Below are 11,344 nucleotides of genomic sequence, written 5' to 3' on the forward strand. Positions count from 1 at the left end.
CCAAACCCCAGCCTCCCTAGGCTCCACTCCCCAAATCTCCAGGTATTTCCCAACCCAGAGCTTTGAGCATTGGTACACAGACCATCTAGTCCAACCCCCTGCCCAATGCAGGACCAGCCTAAAGCATCTCTGACAAATATTCATCCAGCCTCTTCTTGAAAGCTGTCAGTGAAGGGGAGCTCACCACCTCTCTAGGCAGCTGATTCCACCTTTGAAACACCCTGACCGTGAAAAAGTGTTTCCTGATAGCCAGCCGATACCTTTCTGCATGTAACTTAAACCTGTTGCTTTGGGTCCTGTCCTCTGCTGCCAACTGGAACAGCTCCTAGCCCTCCTCCAAAAGAGAGCAATCATGTCCCCCCTCAATCTCCACTTCTCCAAATGAAACATTCCCAAGGCCCTTAGCCTTTCCTCGTAGGGCTCAGTCTCCAGACCCCTGATCATCCTCGTCACTCTCTTCTGCACCTTCTCAATGATGACCGACACCTTCCTTTTCCTTCCAGTGCCATTTCTTTGAATCTCCCTGTCCTTCTCCCTCTGTCTCCCTTGTGTTTGTGATACTTCCACTGGAAGTGTTTCCATCTCTGCCTCCACCGCAAGGGCCACGAATCGATTCCTCAGTTCTAATGGCACGGAATGCATCTCGCTCAACATCCCAGGCTCTTCAGCCTTTCCTCATAGGGAAGGTACTCCAACCCCCCTCATCATCTTGGTTGTCCTCCTCTACACTTTTCCCAGCTCTGCAATGTCCTTTTGGAGATACGGGAACCAGAACTGTACACAGTGTTCCAAATGAGGCTGCACCATAGATCTATACAGGGGCATTACAATATCGGCTGTTTTATTCTCGGTATCTTTGATTCTCAATCCCTTCTCCTAAACTGGAGAGGCGGGTTTGATCCCCCACTCCTCCACAAGAAGCCTGCTGGGTGACTCTCTCGGCCCCACTTCACCTACCTCACAGGGAGCCTGTTGTGGGAAGAGGAAGGGAAGGTGATGGTAAGCTACTCTGAGACTCCTTAGGGTACAGAAAAGCGGGTACAAAAACCAACATTTCTTCGCCTTCATAAGGCTTGCAGCACAGTCGAAACATGACCCTGAACCCGCATAAGACTGATATTTGATAGTTTAAAGTGTGGCCTTTATGCATTTTTGTAAAAAAAAAGAATTTGTTGTTTATTTACATTGAGTTCCCCAAGGTAGAAAGGCAGCTAATATATGTTTTTAGTAAGTAAACAAATAAGTAGCTGGTAATATGAGAAGCGTGAATCCTTGTGCAATGTTACTCTTCTGGAAGAGGAGGATTAAAAGAAATGTATCTCTGATCTTTCCCATTAATAATTGATGTCTCCTTACATCTTGCAATGGCTGTTTCCAGATGCATGCGTAATGCGGGCGGCCGATAAGCTCCAGCCTTTGGAGGAGGGTCACACCAGCAGCCGACTTGATGAAACGTTTGTCAGTGAAAAGACAACTGGTGTGAGACTGTGGGCATCTTCCCCCCCTTCATTTCATTGGATATATTTTTTAAAATTTTATTTATATCCCGCCCTCCCTTGGGATACAGGGCTCAGGGCGGTTAAAACATTGAATACAACAGTCAATTTATAAAACTTAATTCGATAATAAAATTCCTTAGAGATAACCAACAAATCACAGCATTCCAAGATGAAAATTCGAATTCCAGCCTGCAGTGTCCGAGTAACCAGGCAAAGAGAGCGGGCACTATCCTGCTGATACACCAGTGCAGGTGGTGTGAGATGGAACAAGATGGAAATAAATAAATAAATAAATAATCTCATAAGCAGCAGAGGTGGGCAGATACTCAGTGAAATGTCGCTTCCATTCCTAGGATACCGGTAAGACTTTGGTCTGGACGCGAATCAGTCAATAAACATATTTGTATGAAGCCAGCGTAATGGCCCGAAACTGCTGTGATGTTCTTCCTGCCAGTTTGGTGTAGTGGTTAAGTGCATGGAATCTAACCTGGGAGAACCGGGTTTGATTCCCCCACTCCTCCACACACAGCTGCTGGATGACCTTGGGCAAGCCATAGTTCTGTCAGAGCTGTTCTTGAAACAGAGCAGTTTCTGTCAAGAGCTCTCTCAGCCCCACCTACCTCACAGGGTGTCTGTTGTGGGAAGGGGAAGGGAAAGGAGTTTGTAAGCCATTCTGAGACTCTGAGTGAAGGGCAGGGTATAAATCCAATCTCCTCTCCTCCTCCTCCTCACTGAGGGGGAAGAAAGGGGAGATAAATGTATATTACTTTTTCCAAGTAATATAATGTGCCTCTTACATCTCTTAATATGTCAAAGGAAAAGCACCCATCGGCATGAGGAAGGTGTCTTAATTTCTTCCCACAGGAGCGGGGGTAGGGGGGAAGTAACCTGGGGGATTCACAAAGTCAGCTTGTTGAGGATGGTCGACATGGAATGATTTCCTTCCTGAGGCCTCCACATATTATAGTGGTGTGAAAAGGGCCTTATGAAACCAGTGGCACCCGATGTGACCCTTGAATGTTTAGCCTCGATGATAAAAACACACTACCCGCTTCATGTATATTTCAGATCGTATAACATCCAAATCGCAAGATGTGATAGTCCTGCTGTACACTGCATTGGTCAGGCCGCCCCGGAGTATTGTGTGAAGTTCTGGAGGCCTCAGTTCAAAAAGGATGGGGACAGAATGGAGCGGGTGCAGAGGAGAGCGACGAGGATGATCGGGGGGCTGGAGACCAAGCCCTGTGAGGAAAGGCTGAGGGACTTGGGGATGTTCAGTCTGGAGAAGAGGAGGCTGAGGGGAGAAGGATGGCTCTCTTGAAGGATTTGAAGGGCTGTCACTTAGAGAGGAGGGCAGGGAGCGGTTCCTGTTGGCAGCAGAGGAGAGGTCTCGAAAGAATGGGTTGCAATTAAGGGTGGGAAGGTACCGGCGGGATATTAGGAAAAACTTTTTTTTACAGTCAGAGTTCTGCCACAGTGGGATCAGCTGCCTCGGGAGGTGGTGAGCTCCCCCTCACTGGCAGTCTTGAAGCAGCAGCTGGACAAACACCTGTCAGGGATGCTCTGGGCTGATCCTGCACTGAGCAGGGGGTTGGACTAGATGGCCTGGCTGGCCCCTTCCAGCTTCGGGATTCTACGATTCTATTCTATGATTCTATGTTCCCTGGGACTCCCTTCTACCACACCAAGTGTGAACTGATTGCTGTACATAATTCTATTTTATATATTGTGTTCCTTGCACACCAGTTACTTTGTGCAAAGCGTATTAGGCTCTTGCAGCCTTTGTTGAAGCCCGAGATTGAGTTTGTTAATTATTTTGTTTAAATAACGCACCATTTCAATTTCTGGAAGTATCCGCATCCTTTATGGTTGATAAGTGTCAGTATACAATTACAAGATTTTTTGAATTGGATTATACGCGGTGCTTTAGTTGTTCCCGATACCACCTGGAGGTTGGCAGCCCTCGGGCCACGAAATTTTAGCATAACTATGCAGCCACAGTAGAGCCGAGTAGAGCGGCTGCTCTACAGCTGGCGGATCCAGGAGGCGAGGGCTCAGCTCCCTCGAACGGCAACCGATAGCACCAGAAGCAGTCAGTAGCAGAGGAGAGGTGAGACCCCTTTCCCCATGGACCCACCAAGTGGTGGTGAGGAGGAGGAGGAGGAAGAACAGCAGCTGCTAGACAACCACAGGGCTACACAATGGCCCAGAGACAAAATGGCCGCTGCATGCTTCCTCTTTTGGACAGAGACTGATGCTCCTGCTCCTTCCTCCTGGTTTTTCCTTAGCAGGCCAACAGAGAACACCCCAGGAACTTCTCCAAGCGCAGCAGACGTTGCTGTCCTTTGGCTCCCCCGGCAGGGCTGAACCTCTCTCCTCCTGAGCAGGAACCACACCCACCCTGGCCCTTTCTGCGCTCTCCTTTTAAGCCATGTTCACCGCGGTGTCCTCCAAGCAATTCTGCACTCAAATCGAATTCAACCTTCCTTTTATTCTATGTTTTCCCTCTGTTCTGCATTACATTACCTCCCTTCAGAGGTCAGCCCGGTTTCAGCCTGCCGTAGCCCCGGGTCATTTGGATGCTGTACTGCCGTGGACTTAAATTGCCTTGACTCGAACACTGAGAAAATCCAGAGTGGCAGGCAAATGAGGAACGGACCAATGAGAGTTATGCTGTGGCACATTGCCCCTCTGAGAGGCACCTCTCCCCTGTCCCTCTGTTTTCACCTCTCACAGCACTTGAGTAGGAGACAAAAAAAAAAAGAACCGGCCACTCTCGTGGGGACAACACCATGAAGGCCCTGGAGTCTAAAACCATCGTTCTTGACCTTTAATCTACTACTACTTCCCAAGTGCACAATGTTATCTTTGAATGCCCCTCTGCCCAAGAAACAATTATGAGGTTTTGCATGTGTGTTCCACACTCAAAAGTGCTAAAGAAACGATAAACAGCTAGGTTGACAACCCACAACAAATTCTCCCACACAGCCACCATTGCGACAGAGTTGTGCAACAGCATGGCACATGAAGCTGCCTTATACAGAGGCAATCTAGGTAGCTCAGCATCGTCTATTCTGAGTGGCAGCAGCTGTCTAAGGCTTCTGACCGAGCACCTATAACCAGAGATCATTTTAACAGGAAATACCAGGGCTTGATCCTGGGACCTTCTGCATTCAAAACAGACATATCCTTCCTTTCCTTACAGTTCAAGGTGGCTTACAATAATAGCTCTTGTAGTGATTAGAAGGAGGAGGAGGAAGAAACGACTGCACTAAATCATGAAGGCTATGTCTTTCAATAGAGGCATGTATGAAGAGGACAGATGCTGGACCAGATGGTTCCTTTCCTGAATAATCTTTCCTTCTGGGTCCACTGAATGTTGGTTCTGAGTTCAATTAATGGTACTCCCTAGGACCCTTAAAGCCCTTCATGACCTGGGACCCACATCTTTGAAGGACTGTCTCCTTCCATATAGAATCATAGAGTTGGAAGGGACCATACAGACCATCTGGTCTAACCCCCTGCTAGGGTCGCCAAGTCAGAAGCGGCGCTGGAGCGGGGGACTCCTTCACACACACGCGTCGCAACCCCATCACCTGGAAGTGACGTGACCACGCTGGGCATGCTGGGGGTGGGGGCCACGACCATCCAAGGGAAAACCATAGAGTTTTCCCTCGGATGACTGTGGCCCCGCCCCCAGCGTGCCCAGCGCGCCCGCGTCACTTCCGGGTGACATGCACGTCGCATGCTTTGGGGGTGGGGTTCCCCCCGGGGCCCGATCCACCGACGGTGGGGAATGGGCCTCTGGGGCGGGCATTTCCCCGCCCCCCGGGGGGACTTGGCAAGCCTACCCCCTGCCCAATGCAGGATCAGCCTAAAGTATCTCTGACAAATATTCATCCAGCCTCTTCTTGAAAGCTGCCAGCGAAGGGGAGCTCACCACCTCTCTAGGCAGCTGATTCCACCTTTGAACCACCCTGACCGTGAAAATTCTTTTTCTCATATCCAGCCGATACCTTTCTGCATGTAATTTAAACCCATTGCTTCGGGTCCTATCCTCCGCTGCCAACTGGAACAGCTCCTTGCCCTCCTCCACATGACAGCCTTTCAAATATGTCCCTGTGCACCAACTATGGTCATCAGGCGGCCATCAAAAGAGCAAGAGTCCAGCAGCACCTTAAAGACCAACAAAATTTGTGGCAGGGTAGGAGCTTCTGCGAGTGACTCACGAAAGCTCAAAGCCTGCTACAGATTTTATTAGTCTTTCAGGCGCTGCTGGACTCTTGCTCTTCACTACTGCTACAGACAGACTAATACGCTTACCCATCTTGATCTATCTCCAAGGCAGCCTTCAGTTGGCTTACCCCACCACTTTGGGTGGTCTCTTTGGCATCAACCAGAGCCCAGGCCTTTTCCCATCGTGGCCCCGGCTCTGTGGAATGGACTCCCCGAAGAGGTGGGAAAGGCCCCCTCCTTGGAGGTCTTCAGGGGGCACTGCAAGGCCTGCCTGTTTGCCAGGGTTTTTGTGGGCGTCTGAACAGTAGACATCTTTCGGGGGGGGGGGGGGGGATTTGGGGTTTGTTTTTTTCCCTTTTTTTTAATTCTCTTTGTAAACCACCTTGAACTGTAAGGAAAGGAGGAATGTGAATGTTTTAATAAATAAATAAATAAATAAATACATTGGACTACACTGAGCTAGGTCACTGCTGCTCTATTTCATTCCATCCATTCCTCCATTCTGTTACCTTGCGGGAGTGGGGCAACATCACCGTGCACGACATCCCTGATGTGATGATGTCACACAAAAGTGACATCATCACGCTGGGGATATCGTGCAGCAACACTCTGGTTTTGGGGCAAACGCTATGGTAAAATTGGGCTCAAGCCATGTTGTTGTTGTTCAGTCGCACAGTCGAGCCCGACTCTTCACGACCCCATGGACCACATCACGCCAGGCCCTCCTGTCTTCCGTCATGCTCCGGAGTTTGCTTAACTTCATGTTCGTTGCATCGATAACACTGTCTAACCATCTCATCCTTTGCCATCCCCTTCTTCTTTGACCTTCGATCTTTCCCAGCATAGTTTTGCCCAAAAACCAGGGTGTCACCCCGCGATGTCCCCGGTGTGATGACATCCCTTCCGTGTGATGTCATCATGCTGGGGACATCACACAGGGTCGTACCTGTTGGGATAGGAATTCCTCGGGCAGGGGCCCTCAAAATTGGGGGATCCACCGCTCCCACCTGGGAACTGGCAACCCTAGAAAGCTGACCCTGACCCAAGGTGCCGTCTCGAGGAGAAGCCAAGTGCGAAGCCATTCATTTCTGTGGGACGCCACAACTTGAGATCACGTCTTCAGACTGAAATCTTCCACACACAAAAAATGCCAGAAAAGAAAATCAGTTTTCATGGCAGTCTCTCCCCACACCCCCTCACTGCCCTTCACCCTTGACCCACTTGGGGGGCTGATTTCATTGAAGTTGACAGCTCACGCAGCGGAGAATTGTTTAGTGATTAGCGCAAATTATTAGTTCATGTTTATAGGCCCGTACTTTTCATTTCGCTATAAGTTTATTTAACATTTCCGCAACAGGAACATACACGGCAATCCTAAACACCACTACATGCCGCTAAGCCCATTGACTTCAATGGCCTTCGCAAGGTACAACTCCGCTTAGCATAGCCCTGTGATTCTTCCTTCATTCTTAACCAATAACATTATTAGGTGCTTAAGAAAAAGAGCCTAAGAACGCTATTCTGCTGGGTTTTTAATTTTTTTTAAATAGGCTTTTTTCCCTTCCAGCATCTTTTTTTGACAAGTAGCTATCTCGTTAAGATAGCAGTGTTTGCTTTAATTAACGTGTAGGCGGTTGGGCAAGAATGAGAGGTTATCAAGTTGTATGCAGTGGGCAGCGATTCAAAGCTAACACCGTTTCCACATGATGTATTGGCACGAACACAAAGAAAAATCAACGGCAAATCACTCACTTTAAACGATATCCATCCATCTAAAGGGGGGGGGGAGGAGAAGATAAGTTTATTTGGAAGGCAGAGGAGAATTTAATCTTATATGAAATGCTCTCAAACTTGGTTTGGACGGAGATCCAAAGAGCCACACAACAAGGCCCACAGATCCAAGAGAGCTTCTGGAGTTGCGTTTCTCAAAAAGCGTGGTAGGTATCTCAGTGTCAGAGGTCATATTGCTGCTGAAAGTGACAAAGTGTTTCAAAAGAAGTTGATGCTTATGGCTATAGAATGGGATTGTTTAAAGGGAAAAGGTAAAAAAAAATGCTGATCACAGAGAGTCCAACCTTGATTTTTAGTATGTAGTTATCCATTTGAACGCCGATAGGAAGAAAGTTGATTCATTTGAAATGTGGTGTCGGAGGAGATTTTATTGATGTTGTGGACTGCCAAAAAGGCAAATAAGTAGGGTTCTAGATCAAATCAAGCCTGGACTCTCCCTAGACGCTAAAATGACTAAATTGATGCTATCGTAATTTGGTCATTCCATAAGAAGAGAAGAGTTAACATTGCAGCATCACCACCCAAACCAAACCATCCCACCAAACTGGCAAAGAACCACCCGAATGAGAGCAAAATGGAAAGTTTCTCTGTTCTCAAATGCCTTCTGAAATTAATTGTCTTGACGAAAATGATGGAAACGAGGATGCCAGGCAGGCTTCCTGGAGGACAGGAAACCAAAAGCCCGGGCAGAATTGCTGAAAAGGTCCCACCCCAAAGGTCCATCTGTCTCTTCTCTGTCAACTTGAGTATGTAGAGTAGAGCTCTAGCCCTAAGATCAACGATAGGTTCATGAAGGAGAAATGGTCCTTAAGATAAAAACTGTTCTTGAGACACCGAGGGCTTTAAAAGTCAGGACTAATATTCTGAATCGGACTGGACCTGGAAGCCAGTGAAGACGACGCAAGTCTGGTATTAAATGTTCTGGGTAAGCTGGTCCTCATTAGGAACTAGAGTTGCCAAGTTGTGCCTGGCAACTGATGGACGCTTGAGGGATGGGGACATGGGAGGGCACAGCTTTGGGTGGGCCAGGGTGTCACTTCTCGGGAAGAAGAAGAAGAAGAAGAAGAAGAAGAAGAAGAAGAAGAAGAAGAAGAAGAAGAAGAAGAAGAAGAAGAAGAAGAAGAAGAAGAAGAAGAAGAAGAAGAAGAAGAGGAGGAGGAGGAGGAGATTGAATTTATATTGCGCCCTTCTCAGAGTGGCTTACAAACTCCTTTCCCTTCCCCTCCCCACAACAAACACCCTGTGAGATAAGTGGGGCTGAGAGAGCTCTTTTCAGAACTGTCCTTGAGAGAACAGCTCTGACAGAACTATGGCTTGCCCAAGGTCATCCAGCAGCTGCAAGTGGAGGAGTGGGGGAATCAAACCTGGTTCTCCCAGATTAGAGTCCACTTACTTAACCACTATACTGAACTGGCTCTCGTAACTGTGAGTGATATCACACCTCGCTTGGAACCGCTGGACGTCCGTGGTGGTCTCCCATCCAAGTACTGACTAGGGCTGACCATGCTTAGCTTCCAAGATCTGATGAAATGGGGCTATCCTGGTCCATCTAGGTCAAGGCAAGATCCGGCAGGCCCTGGTTCCAATCCCTGCTCTGCCAAGGAACCTTGCCAGGTGATTTTGGGCCAAGATAAAATAGAGGAAGCGAGAATGCTGTAAGCGAACTTGCGCCCCAGCGGGGAGAAAAGTGGAGTATAGAACAAGTGGGTAGATAAATAAATAACTGGGGTACAATCTGCTCCCTTTGGGGGGGAAATGTGTACACAAGAGATTCTGGTCCTGACCAGATTAGCCCAGGCTAGCCCAACCTTTTCAGACCTTGGAAGCTAAGCACGGTCAGCTTTGGTTATCATTTGGGTAGCGTTGCCAGAGCCCTTGGTGAAGGCAGAGGTCCTCCACCACCAGGCCCTACCCCCAGCCACTGATCAGCTGGATGGCTGGGGGGACTTACGAGAAAGAAGGCCTAGGCCTCATCGCACAGGAAGTGACATCATCATGCCAGCAACACCCAAGTGAAGCTCTGGTATTAGGGCAAAAATTCTATGGTAGAAGCCAGTTTTACCATAGAGTTTCCCCCAAATGTTAGAGCGACGCCTGGACGTCGCTTGCGTGATGATGTCACTTCCTGTGTGATTCCAGCTATGAGGCCTAGGCCTTTCTCTTTCTCCTCATAACCCCCCCCCCCATTGCATGCCGATTGCCAGGAGGGACCTGGAGAGACCAGGCAAGCCTATATTTGGATGGGGGACCACCAAGGAGGTCCAGAGTTGATAGACAAAGGTGGGTAATGGCAAACCACCTCTGAATCCCTCTTGCCTTGAAAGCCTCATGAGGTCGCCATAAGTCGGCTGTGACTTCATGGCACTTTCCACCACCATGAGAGATTCTGAGTGAGTTTTTCGGCCCCTAAAAACGTTCCCCTGCCCAACTCATCACACTGGAAACCACTTCTGAAACTCGGGGTGGTGGTGGTGGTCAAGTCTCATGTGTCATGGAGGTGAGCTAAGCCAAGCAAAATTTTGTCAAAAGTCTCGCCTGGCAATCAGTGAGCAGAGTTAACTCTCTGGATTGTGAAATCTTTCACCCAGTGATAGGCCCATATAAACAAATCTGAAATGACTTGAATGTCTCATCGGCTGGCAATGAGATCAGTTTTCAGAGCTTGGGTTGCCACAGCAGTTTAGTGTCAATCTTTCCTCTAGATGACATGGTTTACAATTATTTTATGTGGGGTATTACTGCACCAACATGATCTTTCTGTTAAAAAAATAAATCCCCACTTAAAGCAGGTAGACAAAGGTTCCCAGGTCCCTACTGGCAACCAGCGGGGAATCAGGGAGGGATTTACTGGGAGAAAGAGAATGGCCCAGACCATAGGCTAGCACAGGAATTGACATCATCATGTCAATGAGTGACGCTCTGGTATTTGGGCAAAAACTCTATGGTGAAAAAAACTTCTACCATAGAGTTTTTGCCCAAATACCAGAGTGTTGTGGGGACATCTCTGGCGCGATGACATCACTTCCGCTGTGATGCCAGTGATATGGCCTGGGCCTTCCTCTTTCTCCTGGTAAGCCCCCCCCACTGGCCAGGTGATAGGTGGCTGAAGGCCGGGCCTGATGGCAGGGAATCCCCATTTTCACCAGGGGGTCTAGCAACCCTAAGGAGGACAAATAGAAATGTAAAGCAAAAATGAGTGGTAATAGAAATATCTCTCTCTCTCTCTCTCTCTCACACACACACACACACACACACACACACACACACACACACACACTCTTCTGGTGGGGAAAGGTGCCTAATTTTTGCCCAGAGACTCGTTTGAGTTTGCATCTGACTGCCACTCTGATCAGGGGACTGTTGGTTAACAGAGGCCCCGGTCACACCGCAGGAAAAGCCGGGGCATTTTAGAGCCGCAGCAAAAGAGATGCGCGGCAGCAGGATCAGACAGATCCCCCGAGCCGCCGCGCATATGCTCCCCAGCGTGATCAATTGCGAGGGGGAAACCACGGACAGGAGAGCGAGGCAAGTCAGCTGTGCATGTGTGCGCCTGCGCAGTTCGGCAGGGAACCTCGCATGCTGTGGGAGACGGGCATGTCAGCAATCACATGGCCGCCCGTGCTGTGGATTTTCCAGTAGGTAGTAGTGCTTTGCAGGTTTATTTTATCTCCGCATCTTCGGCCGGAAGAGATGGATTGGGGACGGGTGCGCGCCGCTTCCCAGATGTTGTGGTGTGATCGCGCCCGCTTGATGCACCCCCGATCCGTCCCTCTTGCGGATCAAATCCTCCCGTGTGACCGGGACCAGAGTTCCACTTT

General features: G+C 48.9%; 1 protein-coding gene across 1 annotated transcript in view; it reads right to left on the minus strand.

Moving 5' to 3' along the window:
• SOX5 (SRY-box 5) overlaps positions 1–11,344 on the minus strand; it is a 587,891-nt gene that overhangs the window by 215,513 nt on the left and 361,034 nt on the right. The gene's annotated exons all lie outside the window — the stretch shown is intronic.

The sequence above is a fragment of the Gekko japonicus genome, unplaced genomic scaffold (assembly GCF_001447785.1).
Source record: "Gekko japonicus isolate JY-2015 unplaced genomic scaffold, Gekko_japonicus_V1.1 scaffold482, whole genome shotgun sequence".
Lineage (NCBI taxonomy): Eukaryota > Metazoa > Chordata > Lepidosauria > Squamata > Gekkonidae > Gekko > Gekko japonicus.